Below are 17,976 nucleotides of genomic sequence, written 5' to 3'. Positions count from 1 at the left end.
AAAGTGCTGCGATTACAGGCGTGAGCCACTGCACCCGGCTGGTGATCGTCTTAGTAGCTTTTGAGGGAGTCTCAGTTTAAAAGTCTCGGGTGAGTGAGCCCCAGTGGGGGACGTGGCACATGCAGAGGCTTGGAGGGGGTTCTGAGGAAGGAGGGAAAAAGGGGATGCTGTACCACAAAGCAGATTCCATTTCACCAGCACGGTGCAGAAGAGGAAACTGAGGCTTGAGGAGGTGAAAGCACATGCTGGGGTCTCAAGAGAACCAGGCAGGGCGGGATTCGAACCCAGAGCCGTAGGAGTCCCAGCCCCTTCCGAATAGCGGAAGGACCTCAAGGGATTGGCTTGGAAGGTGGCCCCGCCCCCGAACCGAGACCACGCCCCGACAGCTGGAGGCCCCGCCCCGCGGCATGACCGGAAGTGCGCGGGGCCCCCAAGATGGCGCCCGAAACCCGGAAGTGAGCGGCGGCAGCTGCGAGGCTCGGAGAAACTGAGGCGCCGCGGGCTCCGCGCCCGGCCGGACCCGGGCCCGAGGTGAGGCTCTGGTTGCGACCCCCGCCCCGACTCCACCGCGACCCCTGCCTGGCCCGACCCCGCTTGTGGGTCCGGCGCTCCCCGCGGACCCCTGCGCCCGGGGCTGGGGGTTCTGGGGGCCGTGGGGCGGGGGCGAGCGCGGCGGGACCCCTGCCCTCCGCCGCGACCCCTTCCGACCCCGCCCTTCGCCGCCAACGTTGACCCCGCGCTGCCCCGCGACCACCGCCGTGAACCTTGACCTGCCCCCCCGCCCCCCGGCGACCCCCTGCCCTGAACCTTAACCCTACCTTCCACGACAACCCTCCCAACCTTTCCTTCCCGCTCTTCCCGGTGACTCCCTGTACCGCGCAGCTTGGTGACCCCCGACCTTTCGTTTTCTGGTAACCCTTGACCCCGCACTCATCGGTGCCCCCGAGCCCCTTGGTGACCCCGCACCCGCTTTTCCTCGGTATCCTGGCCTTCCCTTTTGGGGACTCTCGACTCCATGCGCCTCGTGACCTCGACCCCTTCCTGGGAGTGACCCCCGGTCTCTCCCGCCGCCCCGATTCCTGACTCCAGGCTCCTTGGGCGTTCGTGCCCCTTCCTCCTCCTTGTCCCCGGTCCCAGGACCCCTGCCCTCTCGGCCCCGCAGCGCAGCCCTGTCTCCCTCCCTCCCCTTGCTCCCCGCCCCTCCCGCTCCTGGGGCCTCCGACTTCTCTTCTGGGGCAGATGGTTTTTCGGTTTCTGCATGGAGGTCCCCCGGTTTGGGATGGGGGCTTGCTGATATTAGGTGACCCCGGGGCCGTCTGGGCGGAGTCTGCAGAGCGTGTTGGGGGTGGGAGTGCGGGTCGCATTCAAACCCGGCTTCCAGGGACAGGCGGGAGGGAGGGTAGCGGGCTGAGATGGCCCGAGTGGGGCCCGGGAGCAGCGTGTGTCGGTGAAGGGGAAGCGCAGGCCTCCTGGTGGGTCCTGTCCCCCGTAGGGCACTCTTCCCACCACCCCAGAGTCCCGAAGAATAAGGCAGGTGGGGCCTGGGGGGACCAATCCCCAGACTGACCTGGGGCGTGGGGGGCAGGCGTTGTGGAGAGCCCACCTAGCGCCTCCAGGGACGCCGGGCACGGATGGTGCTGGGGCAGGGACGGTGGGTGTCTCCCTGGATGAACTGATTAGCATTCTGAAAAGTTAAAAAAAAAAAAAAATCTCTAAAATGTGTAGCCGGGGCCTCCCCTGGCTGCTTCTTCCCGGAATGCCTGTTGTTCCCGCCTGCTCAGAACGTCCTTCCTGCCTGTGACTGCTGGGACGGGACGGGATGGGTTTGGTGCCATCTGTTGCACGCCCTGTCAGCGAGAGTGCCCGGCCTCGGAGCTGGCCTGTGCTGATGCTGGCTGCCAGTTTGGGGCGGGGGGGGGGGTTGCAGTGAGTGTTTTACAGAGGGGCAGAGGGAGCCGAGGTTCAAGAGAAGAGCATGGGAGGGGCCGAGGACCCAGGGCCGCAGACCCCGTGGGCAGCCAGCCCGATTACACGGGGATTACAGGCTTCAAACTTTCTTCCAGGCCTCTTCCTCCGGGCCAGGGCAGCTGGCACTGCTTCCTGACTGAGGGGTGCTGTGCTGTTTCGGGTGCCCTCCCTGGGATGGCTCTCCCTGACTCGGCCCTGGAAGAGGAGCAGCGGGGACATGGGACCCAGAGAGTTTGTGGCAGGCCCAGCAGGTGCTGTCCACGCCCTTTCTTCCCAGACATCCTCTGGCCTTCAGGGATCTGGCTGCCCGGCCCCAGATTTTCCCAGGGGTGACCCTGGTCGTGGGGTGATGGCTTCTCACAGTGGCCTGCTCCGGGCCACCTTCAGAGTTCTTGCCGAGAAAGGGCGAATTTGAGATCTGGGCCCCTTGGTGGGTGGGATGGAGAACAGCAGGATGGGGGCCTCAGGGCCTCCCATGGCAGAGGAGACAGCAGAGGAGACGCAGGCAGGCTCTCGTCCTTGGAGAGGGAAGGACTTGGAAGGCGCCTGCCAGCCCCTGGAGTGTGATTTCAGAGCACAGGGAGGAGGCTTTTGTTTAACTCTGAGGATCCCGGCAGACATCTGCCCACACCTGCCAGGAGCCAGGAGGGCCCTGGTGTGGAGGGGGCTGTGCAGGCAGGGGCTGGACTTCAGGGGGAGGGAGCCTGTCAGAGCACAGAAGAGGCAGCAGGAGCTTCGCTCATCCATTCACTCTCAGTTTGCTTTGGGGTCTGGCCTCTCCGTTCATCCATTCACTCTTGGTTGGCTTTGGAGTCTGGGCTAGACAGGAGGCACCCAGGTGTGCAGGTGCGGAGGAGAGGGTGCGTGTTCTCCAGCTGCGTGACCATGGGCAGTCACTGCCCTCTCACCTGGCGGGGAAACTGGGGCGGAGAGAGGTTGCGCCAGCCACCCCTAGACCCCCCCCACCCACTTGCTGCCTAAGGCCTCCCCCACCCCCAGGGGTGTGAGGGGTGTGACCAGCTTGGGCTTGGCCCAACCCGGCTCCAGCAGAGTCACGGATGCCCCTCCGGCAGGGCCCATGCGGAAACGCCAACACCGCCAGAGTGAGCTCTGCCCCGAACAAAGAGGCGACTGTGTCAACAGAACCAGTCCGGCTCCCAGAGGCCCCCTCCCAGGGGGCCCCCATGCTGGTGGGTGGGATCAGCTCTGGGAAGGGGGCGGTATCATGTAATCCACAGCTGTAAACACTCCTGAAGGCAGTGTGGAGGCAGCCCCCCATGACGCCAGCGCTGCCCTGGGGACTCTGCATGTGTGTGTACACGTGTCTTTGTGTATCTGTATGTTGTGCCATGTGCATGCACATGTGTGTTGTGTGCCTGTGTGTTGTATGGATGTGTGTATTCTGTGTGTGCATTGTACGTACGCACGTGCATTCTGTGTGTGCGTCATACGGACGTGTGTGCATTCTGTGTGTGTTGTACGGATGTGGGTGCGTTGTGTGTGTGTGAATGTGCATGCTTGTGGCTGTGTGCTCCTGTGCATGTGTGTGTTGTTCGTGTGTTTCATACGCGTGTGTTTTATGGGTGCACATTGTGTGCGTGTCTGTGCATCCGTGTTTGTGTGTTGTGTGTGCCTGTGCACCCGTGTTTGTGTGTTGTGTGTGTGCCTGTGTGTACCCATGTTCATGAGTCGGTTATGCGTGTGTGTATTTTGTGTGTTGCCCGTGCCTGTGTGCCTGTCCTCGTATGTTGTGTGTGTGTATTTTGGTGGTTGTGTGTATTTTGTGTGTGTGCTCATGTTATGTGTGTGTTGCCTGTGCCCATGTGCCCATGCTTGCGTGTGTTGCTCACGCATGTATTTTGTGTGTGTTTGTGTTGTGGGTGCATGTGTATCACCTTTGCACCCGTGCTCGTGCAAACGTGTACTTTGTGTGCATGTTGTGTGTGCCCGCATGTTGCCTGTGCACCTGTGTCCGTTATGCACGTGTCCGTTGTGTGTGTTGTGTGCGTGCTGCATGTTCTCATGCACCCCGCTTGTGCATGTCTTGTGCACGTGTGTTTTGTATGTGTGCGTGTGTTGTGTGCACGTCTGTGGCCTGTCCCTGTGTGCATGTGTGTGTGATTTGTTGCGGGCAGGCCTGGAATACCTCCAGTCACTTTTTCCACAGCCGAGGGCTGTGTGGTCAGACAGCACACGGGGAGGGCTGGGTGTGTCCAGCTGCCGGTTGAAGCCTAAAAGCGAGGTCACCCCAACCTGGTTCTCGTCCTGGCCTGCCCGCTGTCGGCCCAGCAGTGTGGGTGGACTCTCAGCCTTGCCCCTCGCCTCTGCACTCTCGCCCCCAACCCCCGGGAGGTTGGCCGGCACCTGCACCCTCGGGCTGGGACGAAGAGCAGACTGCCAGCCCCGTGGTCACCTTGCCTCCCTGCTGGGAGGTGCGGTCACCCGTCACAGGGCCCAGGACTCAGGAGAGGGCTCAGCCCTGCGGGCAAAGGCAAACCTGGGGTTCTGGCCAAGACGGGGATTTCGGACGCGTGGGCCCCATCAGCTCTCGCCCTGGGCCTCCTGGGCCCCGTGAGGAGGCGGAGATTAGATCTGTCGTCTGTGCGCCCGGCATGGATGCTCTGCGGAGACGTGCTTGCGGAGAGACGCCAGACGCAAAAGGCCACGGCACGTGACTCCGTTCGTGTGACGTGTGCAGAGCAGGGCAATCCACAGATGGGGGGGGGTAGACGTGTGGTCACGTGTCCAGAGCAGGCCAGTCCACAGAAGAGAAGTGGGCGTGTGGTTGCAGGGGCTGTGGGGGGGGGGGAGTGACTGCTGTTGGGGACACGGCTGTGTTTTGGGGGAGCGGAATGTTTTGGAATTAGAAGCTGTGGTGGTCTGCCTTAGAATACGTTGAAACCGTTGAGTCATATGCTCCGGACAGGTGCCCCTCCTGGTGTGGATTGTATCTCAGGGAAAATAAAAGTGTTTAGCAGAAAGTAAGACCTCCCTGTCCTTCGGAATCCCCCGTTGTCACCACAGGGTTGAGCGCGGTGTCCCCGGGAACTGGTCAGGCAGCCCTGCAGCCAGCTTGCATCAAGGGGTGATGGGCAGCTGTCCTATCCCGACCCGTAGGACGGCAACAGTGATGGCATCACCCCACCCCCCGGGGGCCCCTCGCCCAGGCCCAGCTCTGTCCCTGAACCACTCACTGCTTCGGAGGGGCAGGGAATGCTGCATTCTACTCGAAGGGGCCCTACGGGGCTCTTGGCATGAGGGGGACAGGCCTTGGGCCACATGGGTGGCACACAGGGGCCGGTCAGCCTGAGGGTGCCTGGGGGTCCAGGCAGAGGCCCCGTGAGAGCTCAGTGTGGCAGCGTGGCCCTGAAGCTCAGTCCCACGGAGGCCTCAGCCTGGGGCTGCACTCGTGCCCTGTGCCCTGGCTCTCCTGCGGATTCCCCTGGGCCTCTTGCCCTGGACAACCCCATGAGTGATGGGGTGGGAGGATGGGTCCAGAGAGTCATTGCCGAGTCATCTCCCCTGCAGGCACTGTCCCGGGCAGCCTCGTGCAGTGCGGGGCATGGGAGTGCTGGGCCCTGGCTGGGGTCAGCAGATCGGACTGGCGGGCCTGGTGCCGCTGTCTCAGTGACCTGCTTTGTGACTCGTGCCCGTGCTTCCCGGAGCCTTGCGATTGACCTCCATCCCCAGCAAGAACAAGCGTCCAAGTGAAACTGAAAGAGACGGCCTTGGCCTTGGTTCTAGGCCCCGCTGCGTTTTGAAAGTGATGTGCGCCAGGTTCCAGAAGGCGGCTCACTCGCGTTTCCTGGGAGTCTCTGCCGCTGTGGGCTCCTGGGGCCAAGGCCCTGGGTGCTGGGGCGTGGGGAGGGGGAGCCGGTGAGCCTTCGGGCCTGGCGGGCAGTAAACGTTTCTGGAACTGACTCACTTGCTGGGGAGGGGCAGCCAGGGAGGGTCACAGAAAGTCCCTGCCCGCCATGGCCCCGGACCGCCGTCGGCTGCCCGTCCAGCCTGGAGTGAGGAGGCGTCTTCCTTTGCATGTCAGGTAAACTGAGGAAAGCTGCCTCTGGGGTCCGCTGCGCTCGCCGCCTGGCTTCCGGTGCCCAGGGGCCGGGTGGAATGGGTCGCGGGACCCACGCTGATGACCGCAGCCACCCTACGCTGTGAGAGGGCCAGGCTTCGTGGGGACAGACAGCCGCCAGGGTGCCTGGAACCCATGGGTGTGAGGGGGGTTCCAAGGCCACGGGGGACGGTGAGGAGCTTCTCAGGGCGGCATCACTGTGACCAGAATGTTTTCACTGGTGGGGCAGGGGCCCAGCCCCGGAAGCTGCCAGGTGGGTCTCACTCAGCTGGGCGCTGGGGCCCTGGTGGAGAATGGCTGTCGGTGTTGCCTGGGTGTGGCTGGGCTGACCGGGGCATTTTCGGGGGCTTTTATCAGATCCTGGAATGACTGCGACCCGCCAGGAGCTTGGGGGAGCTGCGAGCCCCCAGGTGGATGCAGGAGCTCTCGGGATGGCCCTGAGGTCTGGGCACCCAGCGCTGCCCCGGGGTGGGGGTGTGGATGCTTGAATTGCTTGCCGACTTTGGAACACCAGGGGCTGCCACCCTCAAACCCAGACTTGTGGCTTCTCTTGAAAAACCAGATGATCTAGAAACCCCGGCCACATTCCTGCCCACAAGTCTCCGCTGCCGCTCCCCAGGGGTGCACCCGTGTGGCCCCCTCCCCCAGCTCTGGTGAGGTGGCTCCTGCCCCACTTGCAGGACATGGGAGGGGTGGGGAGGTTACGCTGAGAGGGGGATACTCGAGCTCCTCATCCACAGCCTCTGGGCCCCTAAAGGGAGTGGGACCGCGTCCCCCGGAGCCTGCTCCCGTACTCAGTGGCCGGCTTTGCTCCTGGCTGGCCATTCAGGAGCCTGGGTTTCCGTGCACGCGGCCTGACTGCAGGCTGAGACCTCATGGCCTGGGGCTGTGTCCTGCGGGTCTGGGTCAGCCCCAGAGAAGCCACCGTCCCCCCCACCCCCTGGAGCCGTGGGTGTGGTGCCTCCCGGGGCACAGAGGCTCTGCAGAGGGGTCGTCCTGGATTCCTCGGGTCCCGGCATCGTGGTCCCGGCATCGTCACAAATGTCCTCATGCGTGGGACCCTTCTCCACCTGGAGGAGGGGAGGTCAGGTCAGAAGCCTGAGAGGGACCTCGCCCTGCTGGCTTTTAGGAGGGAGGGATGGCGTGATGGGGGACGTGGCTCCCCGAAAGCAGGGAAGTGGGGCCTCGGCCCAGCGGCCACAGGGAGCAGAATCCCGCCCCCGGCCGAGCTCAGGCGCGGACTCTGCCGGAGAACCCAGACCAGGGCCCAGGACAGCAGTGCCTTGACCTTGGCCTTGGAGCCGCGGCCGTGGAGCAGCCAGCCCACCTGGACCTCTGACCTGCTGGGCCCAGAGAGGGCGCGTGGGTGTCGTTGTCAGCAGCTACGTTTGAGGGAAGATGGATCAGGCTGCACTGGCGAACCTGGGGTTCCTGCTTCTGTGATTTCGGGCCCTCTGTTCCCTCCCCCAGGCGTGGAGCAGCGCCTAACTGTGCGGCAATTGTCAGGACAGGGCGCGTAGCTCCAGCAGTCAGCGCTGAAGTCTCGCTCTGAGCGGTCTTGGAGCTGCCGTCCTGAAGCCCAGCCTGAAGCCAGAAGGGACTCTTCCTCCTCCTCCAGGACCTGATGCCCTCTGGGCTCGGATGCAGGTCCTTGTGACATTTTTGTCACCAAGGCTGGACTTAAGCTCAAGGACAGTGGTGACTGGTCGGGCCACTTGCCTGGGATCAGCATAGCCCGGCTGCTGGCAACGCTTGGCACTCCCCAAGGAGCCAGGTGGGGAGACCTTGTGGCCTGAGGCCGCTGATGTGAGGCAGTGACAGTAGCAGGTGTGGGATGGGCCAGACTACCCTCCACGTGGATTGAAGACACACAAGGGCACCTCCATTTCAAAGGACCGGAAGTCTGGAGTGAGTGGGGATTTGGCTTAACATCTGCTCAGGAGAAAAAGACGTGTAGGTTAGAGGGGACCACAGGCTCAAGCTCAGCATGTTAAAAGGTTTTTAGCGTGTGTGGCTTTTAGCGTGTGTGTGTGTGTGTATGTTTGTGTGTGTGTATGTTTGTGTGTGTGTGTGCGTGCAGTTGCGGTCTCGCTCTGTTGCCCAGGCTGGTCTCCACCTCCTGGGCTCACGCAGTCCTCCCAGCACTGGGATTACAGCCACGGGCCACCGCGCTGGCCCCAAAAGACTGAAAATAAACTCAAGACCCGAGTGGGCTCCTCACAGCAGCAGAAGCCGCGTGGAAGCTGCTTGGCTGCCACAGAAAGCCGCACCACCCTGGCCAGGCGGACAGGCCTTTAACCGCCAGGTAGCAGTGAGGCCTGCTCAAAGCATGGGGACCCTGCTTTGGAGCCCCCGCAGCCCGGCCTGGAGGCTGTTTCCGCATAAGCATTTGTGTCGCGGAATCTCCTTTCCACTCCCTCACCGGGGCCTCCCTCTGGGGTCTGGGGTCTGGGATCTGGGGATTTGAAGTCTGGGATCTGGGGTCTGGGATCTGGGGATCTGGGGATCTGAAGTCTGGGGTCTGGGGTCTGGGATCTGGGGATCGGAAGTCTGGGGTCTGGGGTCTGAGATCTGGGGTTTGGGATCTAGGGTCTGGGATCTGGGGTCTGGGGTCTGAGATCTGGGGATCTGGGGTCTGGGATCTGGGGTCTGGGGTCTGAGATCTGGGGTTTGGGATCTAGGGTCTGGGATCTGGGGTCTGAGATATGGGGTCTGGGATCTGGGGTCGGGTCTGGAATCTGGGGTCTGGGATCTGGGGATCTGAAGTCTGGGATCTGGGGTCTGGGGTCTGAGATCTGGTGATCTGGGGTCTGAGGTCTGGGGTCTGGGATCTGGGGTCTGAGATCTGGGGATCTGGGGTCTGGGATCTGGAGTCTGGGGTCTGGAATCTGGGGTCTGAGATCTGGGGTCTGGGATCTGGGGTCTGGGGTCTGGAATCTGGGGTCTGGGGTCTGAGATCTGGTGATCTGGGATCTGGGGTCTCAGGTCTGGGGTCTGGGATCTGGGGTCTGAGATCTGGGGATCTGGGGTCTGGGATCTGGAGTCTGGGGTCTGGAATCTGGGGTCTGGGATCTGGGGATCTGAAGTCTGGGATCAGGTCTGAGATCTGGTGATCTGGGATCTGGGGTCTGAGGTCTGGGGTCTGGGGGTCTGAGGTCTGGGGATCTGAAGTCTGGGATCTGGGGTCTGATATCTGGTGATCTGGGGTCTGAGGTCTGGGGTCTGGGGTCTGGGGGTCTGAGGTCTGGGGTCTGGGTTTTGGGATCTGGGGTCTGAGATCTTGGGTCTGGGATCTGGGGTCAGATCTGGGGTCTGAGGTCTGGGATCTAGGATCTGGGATCTGGGGTCTGGGGTCTGAGATCTGGGGATCTGGGGTCTGGGGGTCTGAGGTCTGGGGTCTGGGTTTTGGGATCTGGGATCTGGGGTCTGGGATCTGGGGTCTCAGGTCTGGGATCTAGGATCTGGGGTCTGGGATCTGGGGTCTGAGATCTGGGGATCTGGGGTCTGGGGGTCTGAGGTCTGGGGTCTGGGTTTTGGGATCTGGGGTCTGGGATCTGGGGTCTGAGGTCTGGGATCTAGGATCTGGGGTCTGGGATCTGGGGTCTGAGATCTGGGGTCTGGGATCTGGGGTCTGAGATCTAGGATCTGGGGTCTGGGATCTGGGGTCTGGGATCTGGGGTTTGGGGTCTGGTATCTGGGGTCTGAGATCTGGGATCTGGGGTCTGGGGGTCTGAGATCTGGGGTCTGGGATCTGGGGTTTGGGGTCTGGGATCTGGGGTTTGGGGTCTGGGATCTGGGGTCTGAGATCTGGGGTCTGGGATCTGGGGTCTGGAGTCTGAGATCTGGGGTCTGAGATCTGGGATCTGGGGTCTGGGATCTGGGTACTGGGATCTGGGATCTGGGGTCTGGGATCTAGGGATCTGAAGTCTGGGATCTGGGGTCTGAGGTCTGGGGTCTGGGATCTGGGGTCTGGTTCCCCAGATGTGGTTTCTTCCTGAAAGGCATCGGCCTCACATTCCTGGCTTGGGACTCTTGCTCTGTCCAAGGGTACAGGGCTGAGTGCCAGCAACCACCACTACTCCACTTGGCTCTGACTCTGGGCCCGGACTTCCTTCTGTTCTCAGGGACAGCAGTGCTGCCTTGGGGGTGCCCGGCACCCTGCTCGCATCTCAGCCACGACGTCCCCCTGGCCCTGTGGCTTCCACTTTCGGGGTTGGCTTGGGATGAAGCACCAAGGCCCCTCCCCAGGGCCTCCTTTATTCCCTTTCCAGGCCTGCATTCGGCACCGTGCTGACCATGCCTGGTGGGGCTGTGGGGTCAGCTGAGCAGCCCTGACCTGGTGGAGCTCCTGAAGGCGGGGTCAGATGTCAGGCGGGGCCACGCTCAACTCCGGGTCCTCCCTCGCATGGCGGGGGCTGCTGCGCAGGGGTTGCTGGATCCTACCTGTTGGGCGTGTGGCCCTGGCTCGGGCTGGACGCCTTGTTTGCTTCAGGGCAGTGGAGTCTTGACCTCCTCGGGGCACACCCTGTGGAAGACCCACAGTGCCGCCGCTGCCTCCTCCTCCTCCTCCTGTTCCTCCTCCTCCTCCTCCTCCTGTTCCTCCTCCTCCTCCTCTTCCTCCTCCTCCTTCTCCTCCTCCTCCTCCTGTTCCTCCTCCTCCTCCTCCTCCTGTTCCTCCTCCTCCTCCTGTTCCTCCTCCTCCTCCTGTTCCTCCTCCTCCTCCTCCTCCTGTTCCTCCTCCTCCTCCTGTTCCTCCTCCTCCTCCTCCTGTTCCTCCTCCTCCTCCTCCTGTTCCTCCTCCTCCTCCTCCTGTTCCTCCTCCTCCTTCTCCTCCTCTTCCTCCTCCTCCTCCTGTCTCCACTGCCCCTGGCATCTGGGACGTCCCCACAGTGTCCTAGCACCTGTTCCTCCTTCTCCTCCTTCTCCTCCTGTTCTTCCTTCTGCTCCTCCTCCTGTCTTCACTGCCGCTGGCATGTGGGACGTCCCCACAGTGTCCTAGCACCTGTTCCTCCCCCTCCTCCTTCTCCTCCTGTCTCCACTGCTCCTGGCATCTGGGATGTCCCCACAGTGTCCTAGCACCTGGCCCTGTGCACGGGGGAGGCTTTGTGCTGGAGCAGGACAGGAGGTTTGGCAAGAGAAGCTGTCAGTTCGGCCACCCGCTCAAGCTGTTCCTGCTCCTGGCCATCTCCGAGCTTGGGAACTTTCCCTCCCACGGCACCAGCCCCTTGGCCCCTCCGGAAGGCCCCGGAAGCCATGGGCAGGGGCTTCCCTCGAAATCAGGGGTGCAGTGTGAAGCCCCCACGGCCAACACCCTTGAGCCTTCCCAGGAGAGGGGCCGTGATGGCCGCGGGCCTGAGTTTCCAGAGGACCCACCTGGAGGGAGGCCCTTGGTCGGGGGGAGGGGAGCTTCCTGGGCGCTGGGTTCCGACCCCGTCCTCAGGGTGCTGAGTCTGGCCAGTACACCTTTCCCTGTGAGAGAAGCACGTGGGCTCCTGGGGTATGGGGCGGTGAGGCTGCAGTGCCCCTTCCACCTCCAGGCAACCGGGGCCACTGCCGTTCCTCGTGGGGCGGGGAGAACTTGCTCGCCCTGGACCCCGGCTCCTGCCCTCCTGCCGGGCCCACCTCGTCCTCATCCTAAATCGAGGGGCCGTCCCCCAGCATGCTTGAGAAATGTCAGGCGGTGCTGGGCCAGTCTGGGGCCCCCAGGCTTCCCCGGCGCCGCCTGACCTGTGCCTGCGCATGGCAGGGTCCAAGCTCGGGAGCGGTGGCCTCTGCCCGTGGTTGGCAGCCTGGAGCCACTGCGGTCCAGACGCCTCCTGGGATGCTGTGGAAATCCACAGACAGCCTCGTGCCGCCTCACCCCAGGGCACCCGAGTCCTCGTGCTCACGGGAGTCGCGTGGGGGTCAGGGCTGGAGCAGCCTCCTCCCTGGACGAGCTTCTCTTGGCGGCCACAGCAGTGCTGCAAACTGGGTGGCCTAGAGCAGCCTCTCCCTGTCCTGGAGGCCACAGGAAGCTGAGGTCAAGGAGTAGCTCCAGGGGAGGACCCTTCCTGCCTCTCCCAGCTTCCGGGGCTCCAGGTGCCCTTGGTCTGCAGCCGCGTCACTCCAGCCTCTGCTCCGTCTCCATGTGGCCGTCTCCTGATGTGTGGGTGTCCACGTTCCTCTTTTCTCTTAAGGACATCAGTTGTTAACAGGGACATAGACCACCCCGCTCCAGCATCCTCATTGTAACCAACCACGTGTGCAAAGACCCTGTATGCAAATAAGGCCCCACCCACAGGTGTGGGTAGATGTGAGTCTGGAGGGACTGTAGTCACCCTGGTGCCCTCTCTGTCCCTGGCACTCCCTCTTGCACCTCAGGACCAGCCTCCAAATCGTCACTTACCAGACCCTGTCTTGGCCTTGTGGCCCGCAGGCACTGTGGGGTCTGATCCTGCCCCCATACGTCCCCAGCACAGGCTGTCCCTGGGGCTCTGCCCCGTCCACATTGGTGGCCCTGCAGCCCCGACGTCCCCTCCCCTCTGCCGGTTGGAGTCTGGAATGTGGGTGGACGATGGTCTGCTCTCTTCCCACTGAACGCTGTCCGGTGGCTGGACTGGGTGTGCATGTAGCTGGTCTACAGGGTCCTCACATGGGCTAGGGAAACCAGCATCAGGTTCCTGGTCTCTGTTTCTCTGTGTGTCAGATGAGGGGCTAGACCAGCTCTGGGGAGCTCTGGAGATGGGGTTGAAGGTCAGGAAGGCCTCTCTTGGTCTGGAGGTTGGGCTCCACCTCACAAAACTGGGAGAAGGTTGCCGGCCTGGAGAAGTCTGGTCCCTCAAGGCCGATGTCAGCTGGTCCCTCCGGGGTGTCAGCCTCCTGCCTCTGGCAGGCTCGTTTGGGTGAGAGGAAGCCAGATTTCCCCCTTGCAGGGGTTGAGATCCAGGCCCCTGCCCCCAGCAGCGTTTCTTTTTCTTTTCTTTTTTTTTTTTTTGAGACGGAGTCTCGCTCTTTCACCCAGGCTGGAGTGCAGTGGCGCGATCTCGGCTCACTGCAAGTGCCGCCTCCCGGGTTCACGCCATTCTCCTGCCTCAGCCTCCCGAGTAGCTGGGACTACAGGCACCCACCACCACGCCTGGATAATTTTTTGTATTTTTTAGTAGGGACGGGGTTTCGCCGTGTTAGCCAGGATGGTCTCGATCTCCTGACCTCGTGATCCGCCCGCCTCGGCCTCCCAAAGTGCTGGGATTACAGGCGTGAGCCACCGCGGCTGGCCTCTTTTTTTTTTTTTTTTTTTGAGGAGTTTCGTTCTTGTTGCCCAGGCTGGAGTGCGGTGGTAGGATCTTGGCTCACTGTCTCCTCCAACTCCTGGGTTCAAGCGATTCTCCTGACTCAGCCTCCTGAGTAGCTGGGATTACAGGCGCGCACCACCATGCCTGGCTAATTTTTTGTATTTTTAGTAGAAATGGGGTTTTGCCATGTTGGCCAGGCTGGTCTCAAACTCCTGACCTCAAGTGATCCACCCGCCTTGGCCTCCCAAAGTGCTTGGATTACAGGTGTGAGCCACCATGCCTGGCCCCCCAACAGCATTTCTGAGGATAGAGAGGGAGGGTGGCACCCTCTGGAGGAGAGGCGGGGTCTGGGGCCCCAGGGGCTGTGGGTCTTCATCCCGAGGTCTTTAAGCTGCTGCCGAGCCGGAACAGAAGTGCGGCCCCATTGGGCTGGGCTGTGGTTTAGGTGGACACCCCTGGACTGGTGGGCAGGTGGGTGTGGAGGGCGGAGGGAAGATGGACAGTTCCACAGCTTCTTCATTCATGGACGGGCAGCTTGGCAAGGGGTGGGGGACCCAGCTGGCCCTGGGGGAGGAAACACGCACACGTGGCGCTCTCAGGGATCCTGAGATGCAGGCATCGGCGTGTCGGTCAGCGTGACGCACACGTGGCTCTCCAGGGATCCTGAGACGCAGGCATTGGCGTTCAGTCACACGTCACTCTCAGGGTTCCTGAGAAGCAGGCATTGGCATGTGAGTGTGACGCACACACACCACTTTCGGGGCCCCTGGGGTGCAGGTGTCCGGCATGTTGGTCATTGTGCACCAGTCGAGGTGCCCTTGGGAGACCTGGCCCTGCGCCTTGTGGTAAGGGGGGTCCACCCGGGGTCCGTGCTCCCTGGACACAGCCTGGGCCAGTGGTGCCCTGGTCCTTTCACAGGCGGGCTGGGCTCTGAGCAGGCAGCGAGCCCGGGGAGGGAGGACTGGGTCTGGGCCCAAGCCTGGGGCCTCCCCCATGATTGGCTTTTGGGCTGCACAGGGGATGAGGGTCAGAACTGCCGCCCGTGTGGCCGGGTGCCACCCGCGTGCCTGTGGTTTGCCAGGCTGGCCTTTTCCTGCATGAAGGTTTGCGGCAGCTGAGGATGCAGCTTCTCCCGCAGCTGGTGGAGGGCCTGGCGGGCAGCAGAGCCGTGAGCCCAACATGTTTTCCCAGTTCATGCTGGGAATTACGCTTTTTAAAATTTTTATTTTATTTTATTTTATTTTGAGACAGAGTGTCACTCTGTTGCTCAGGCTGGAGTGCAGTGGCGTGATCTCGGCTCACTGCAACCTCCGCCTCCTGGGTTCAAGCGATTCTCCTGCCTCAGCCTCCCGAGTAGCTGGGATTACAGGTGTGCACCACGACACTGGCTATTTGTGTGTGTGTGTGTTTAGTAGAGACGGGGTTTCGCCACGTTGCTCAGGCTGGTCTTGAACTCCTGACCTCAAGTGATCTGCCTGCCTTGGCCTCCCAAAGTGCTGGGATTATAGGCGCGAGCCACCACTCCCAACCACAGTTTTTACTTTTGAGATAATTGCAGATTTGTGGCTATGGTAAGAAGTGATACAATTATGGTAAGAAGTGATACAAAGAGATTCCCCCCACGTGTTTCCCCCAGTGGTAAGGTCTTGTACAATGAGAGAACAATGTTACCAACTAGATATTGACGCTGGCATGGGCCAACTTCCCCATTGTGTGGTGGCAGGTGTGAGTGTGTGTGCAGGTGCATGTGGGGGTGGGGTAGGGTGTGCCTATGCAGGTGGGTGTGTGTGCAGGTGCAGGTGGGGTGCCCGTGCAGGCACAGGTGCCATTGGGGTCTATGTGCAGTTGTGGGTGGGGTGCGTGTGTGGGTTCATGTGTGGGTGCAGGTGTGGATGCCTGTGCAGGTGTGCGTGGGTGTGTGGCACACTCGTGTCTGTGGCCGCGTGCTGAGATGCGTGTGGGTGTGACACACTCGTGTCTGTGGCTGTGCACTGGGATGCCTGTACAGGTGTGTGTGGATGTGGCACACTCGTGTCTGTGGCCACGTGCTGAGATGTGTGTGTGGGTGTGTGGCACACTCGTGTCTGTGGCTGTGCACTGAGATGCCTGTACAGGTGTGTGTGGGTGTGGCACACTCGTGTCTGTGGCCGTGTGCTGAGATGCGTGTGCGGGTGTGTGGGCGTGGCACACTCGTGTCTGTGGCCATGTGCTGAGATGTGTGTGTGGGTGTGTGTGGACATGGCACACTCGTGTCTGTGGCAGCCTGCTGAGATGCGTGTGTGGGTGTGACACACTCGTGTCTGTGGCTGTGCACTGGGATGCCTGTACAGGTGTGTGTGGGCGTGGCACACTCGTGTCTGTGGCCGTGTGCTGAGATGTGTGTGCGGGTGTGACACACTCGTGTCTGTGGCCGTGTGCTGAGATGCGTGTGCGGGTGCGTGGGTGTGTGGCACACGTGTCTGTGGCCGTGTGCTGAGATGCGTGTGTGGGTGCGTGGGTGTGTGGCACACTCGTGTCTGTGGCCGTGTGCTGAGATGCATGTGTGGGTGTGTGGCAAACTCGTGTCTGTGGCTGTGCACTGGGATGCCTGTACGTGTGTGTGGGCGTGGCACACTCGTGTCTGTGGCCGTGTGCTGAGATGTGTGTGCGGGTGTGTGTGGGTGTGACACACTCGTGTCGGTGGCTGTGCACTGGGATGCCTGTGCAGGTGTGTGTGGGTGTGACACACTCGTGTCTGTGGCCGTGTGCTGAGATGCGTGTGCGGGTGTGTGGGCGTGGCACACTTGTGTCTGTGGCTGTGCGCTAGTCCCTCAGTACTCAGTGTTGCTGTTTTTAGGATGGTGGCTTTCCTAGCTGGGCCACCTAGTATACTATGAGTCTGTATTTGTGTTGTTTTTTTTTCTTCGAAAACCATCTGTAACCATTATTTTTATTATTTTATTTTATTTTTTAAGTTTTATTTATGTTTTTGAGACAGGGTCTTGCTCTGTTACCCCGGCTGGAGTGCAGTGGCATGATCATAGCTCACTGCAGCCTCAAACTCCTGGGCTCAAGCAATCCTCCCACCTCAGCCTCCCGGGTAGCTGGGACTACAGGTGCATGCACCACACCTGGCTAATTTTTAAATTTTTTTGTAGAGATAAGGTGTTGCTATGTTACCCATGCTGGTCTTGAACTCCTGGCCTCAAGCGATTCTCCCACCTTGACCTCCCAAAGTGCTGGGATTACAGGTGTGAGCCACTGTTCCCGGCTGTATTATTTTAAAAAAGAATAAAACCTTAACTTTAAAAGACCCCATCCCTGCTCCCGTCTAGGGTGTGGAGTGGTTCCTGAGCCCTGTGTCCCCCACAAAGGAGCCCCGCAGCCTCGGGGCCAGGAGGATGCCTGCAAAGGCCCCAGGCGCCATCTGTGGCCGTGCCTGCTCACCTTGAGCCAGGACGTCCATCTGTCTGGCCCGCTGCTGGGGAAGCTGTATGTTGGCTCCTCCCCGCAGGCCTGGCCCAACCCCCCCACGGCTCCCCAGGGAAGGGAGTGGATCAGCTTTCACCCTCCTGGCCCTGCCGCCTGACTAACGACTCTTTCACAAGACAGCAGAGCCATGACACCCACCACCTGCGTCAGGGAGGCTCCGGGCCTCACAGGTGACCCACACAGCTCCCTATGCAGTTCTGATAATCTTGGCAGCAGACTTGAGAACTTTTAGAAAATTTCAAGAGGAGAGGTAGAAAGCGTAGTATGACGTGGCCGTTCCTAAAATGTGGGTCCTGGGCATCCTGAGACCCGCTTCGTCGGGCCCGAGAGGTTAAAGCTGTGTTGAGACAGGAAGGCACCCCCACCCCCAGCTCCCAGTGCTCAGGCACTCCCACCCCCACTTCCACCCCCCAGTGCTCAGGCACCCCCACCCCCATCTCCACCCCCAGTGCTCAGGTACCCCCAGTGCTCAGGCACTCCCACCCCCACCCCCAGTACTCAGGCACCCCTACCCCCAGTACCCAGTACTCAGGCACCCCCAGTGCCCAGTATTCAGGCACCCCCACCCCCAGTGCTCAGGCACCCCCACCCCCAGTACTCAGGCACCCCTACCTCCATCTCCAGTGCTCAGGCACCCCCACCTCCAGCCCCCAGTACTCAGGCATCCCCACCCCCAGTGCCTAGGCACCCTCACCCCCAGTACTCAGGCACCCCTACCTCCATCTCCAGTACTCAGGCACCCCCACCTCCAGCCTCCAGTGCTCAGGCACCCCCACTCCCAGTACCCCAGTGCCCAGGCACCCCCACCCCCACTCCCACCTCCCGGTGCTCCCGGTCTGGCTGTGCCTGGCTGGAGGAGCAGCCTGAGCTTTCTGGGAAGCACCTCAGGATCCTCCACCCTTTCTTTCTGTCCTCGGGCCCTGCCCACCCTGGGAGGGGCCGTCCAGAGCAAATGCCCCCTTGTGGTCCTGGCAGAGCTGCCCACAGGTTTCCCTGGCCACAGTCTAGTGAGTTACAGAGATTCATGTTACTATGAAAATGATTTCCATTCGGGCCGGGCCTGGTGGCTCACGCCTGTAATTCCAGTACTTTGGGAGGCCGAGGCGGGCGGATCACCTGAAATCGGCAGTTGGAGACCAGCCTGGGCAACATGGTGAAACCCCTTCTCTACTAAAATACGCAAATTAT

At 61.6% G+C, this 17,976-nt stretch overlaps 1 protein-coding gene across 2 annotated transcripts in view; it reads left to right on the top strand.

The window, feature by feature from the left end:
- Positions 1-392: 392 nt before the first annotated feature.
- Positions 393-17,976, top strand: part of SBNO2 (strawberry notch homolog 2) — a 73,725-nt gene continuing 56,141 nt past the window's right edge. For both annotated transcript variants that reach the window (XM_055104018.2, XM_055104021.2), the window contains exon 1: positions 393-531. The gene's annotated coding sequence lies outside the window, so the exon portion shown is untranslated. The remainder of the gene's footprint in view (positions 532-17,976) is intronic.

This window comes from Pan paniscus, chromosome 20 (assembly GCF_029289425.2).
Source record: "Pan paniscus chromosome 20, NHGRI_mPanPan1-v2.0_pri, whole genome shotgun sequence".
Taxonomy (NCBI): Eukaryota; Metazoa; Chordata; class Mammalia; order Primates; family Hominidae; genus Pan; species Pan paniscus.
The sequence above is the reverse complement of the archived record's forward strand: the minus strand, read 5'-3'. Positions and strand labels throughout refer to the sequence as shown.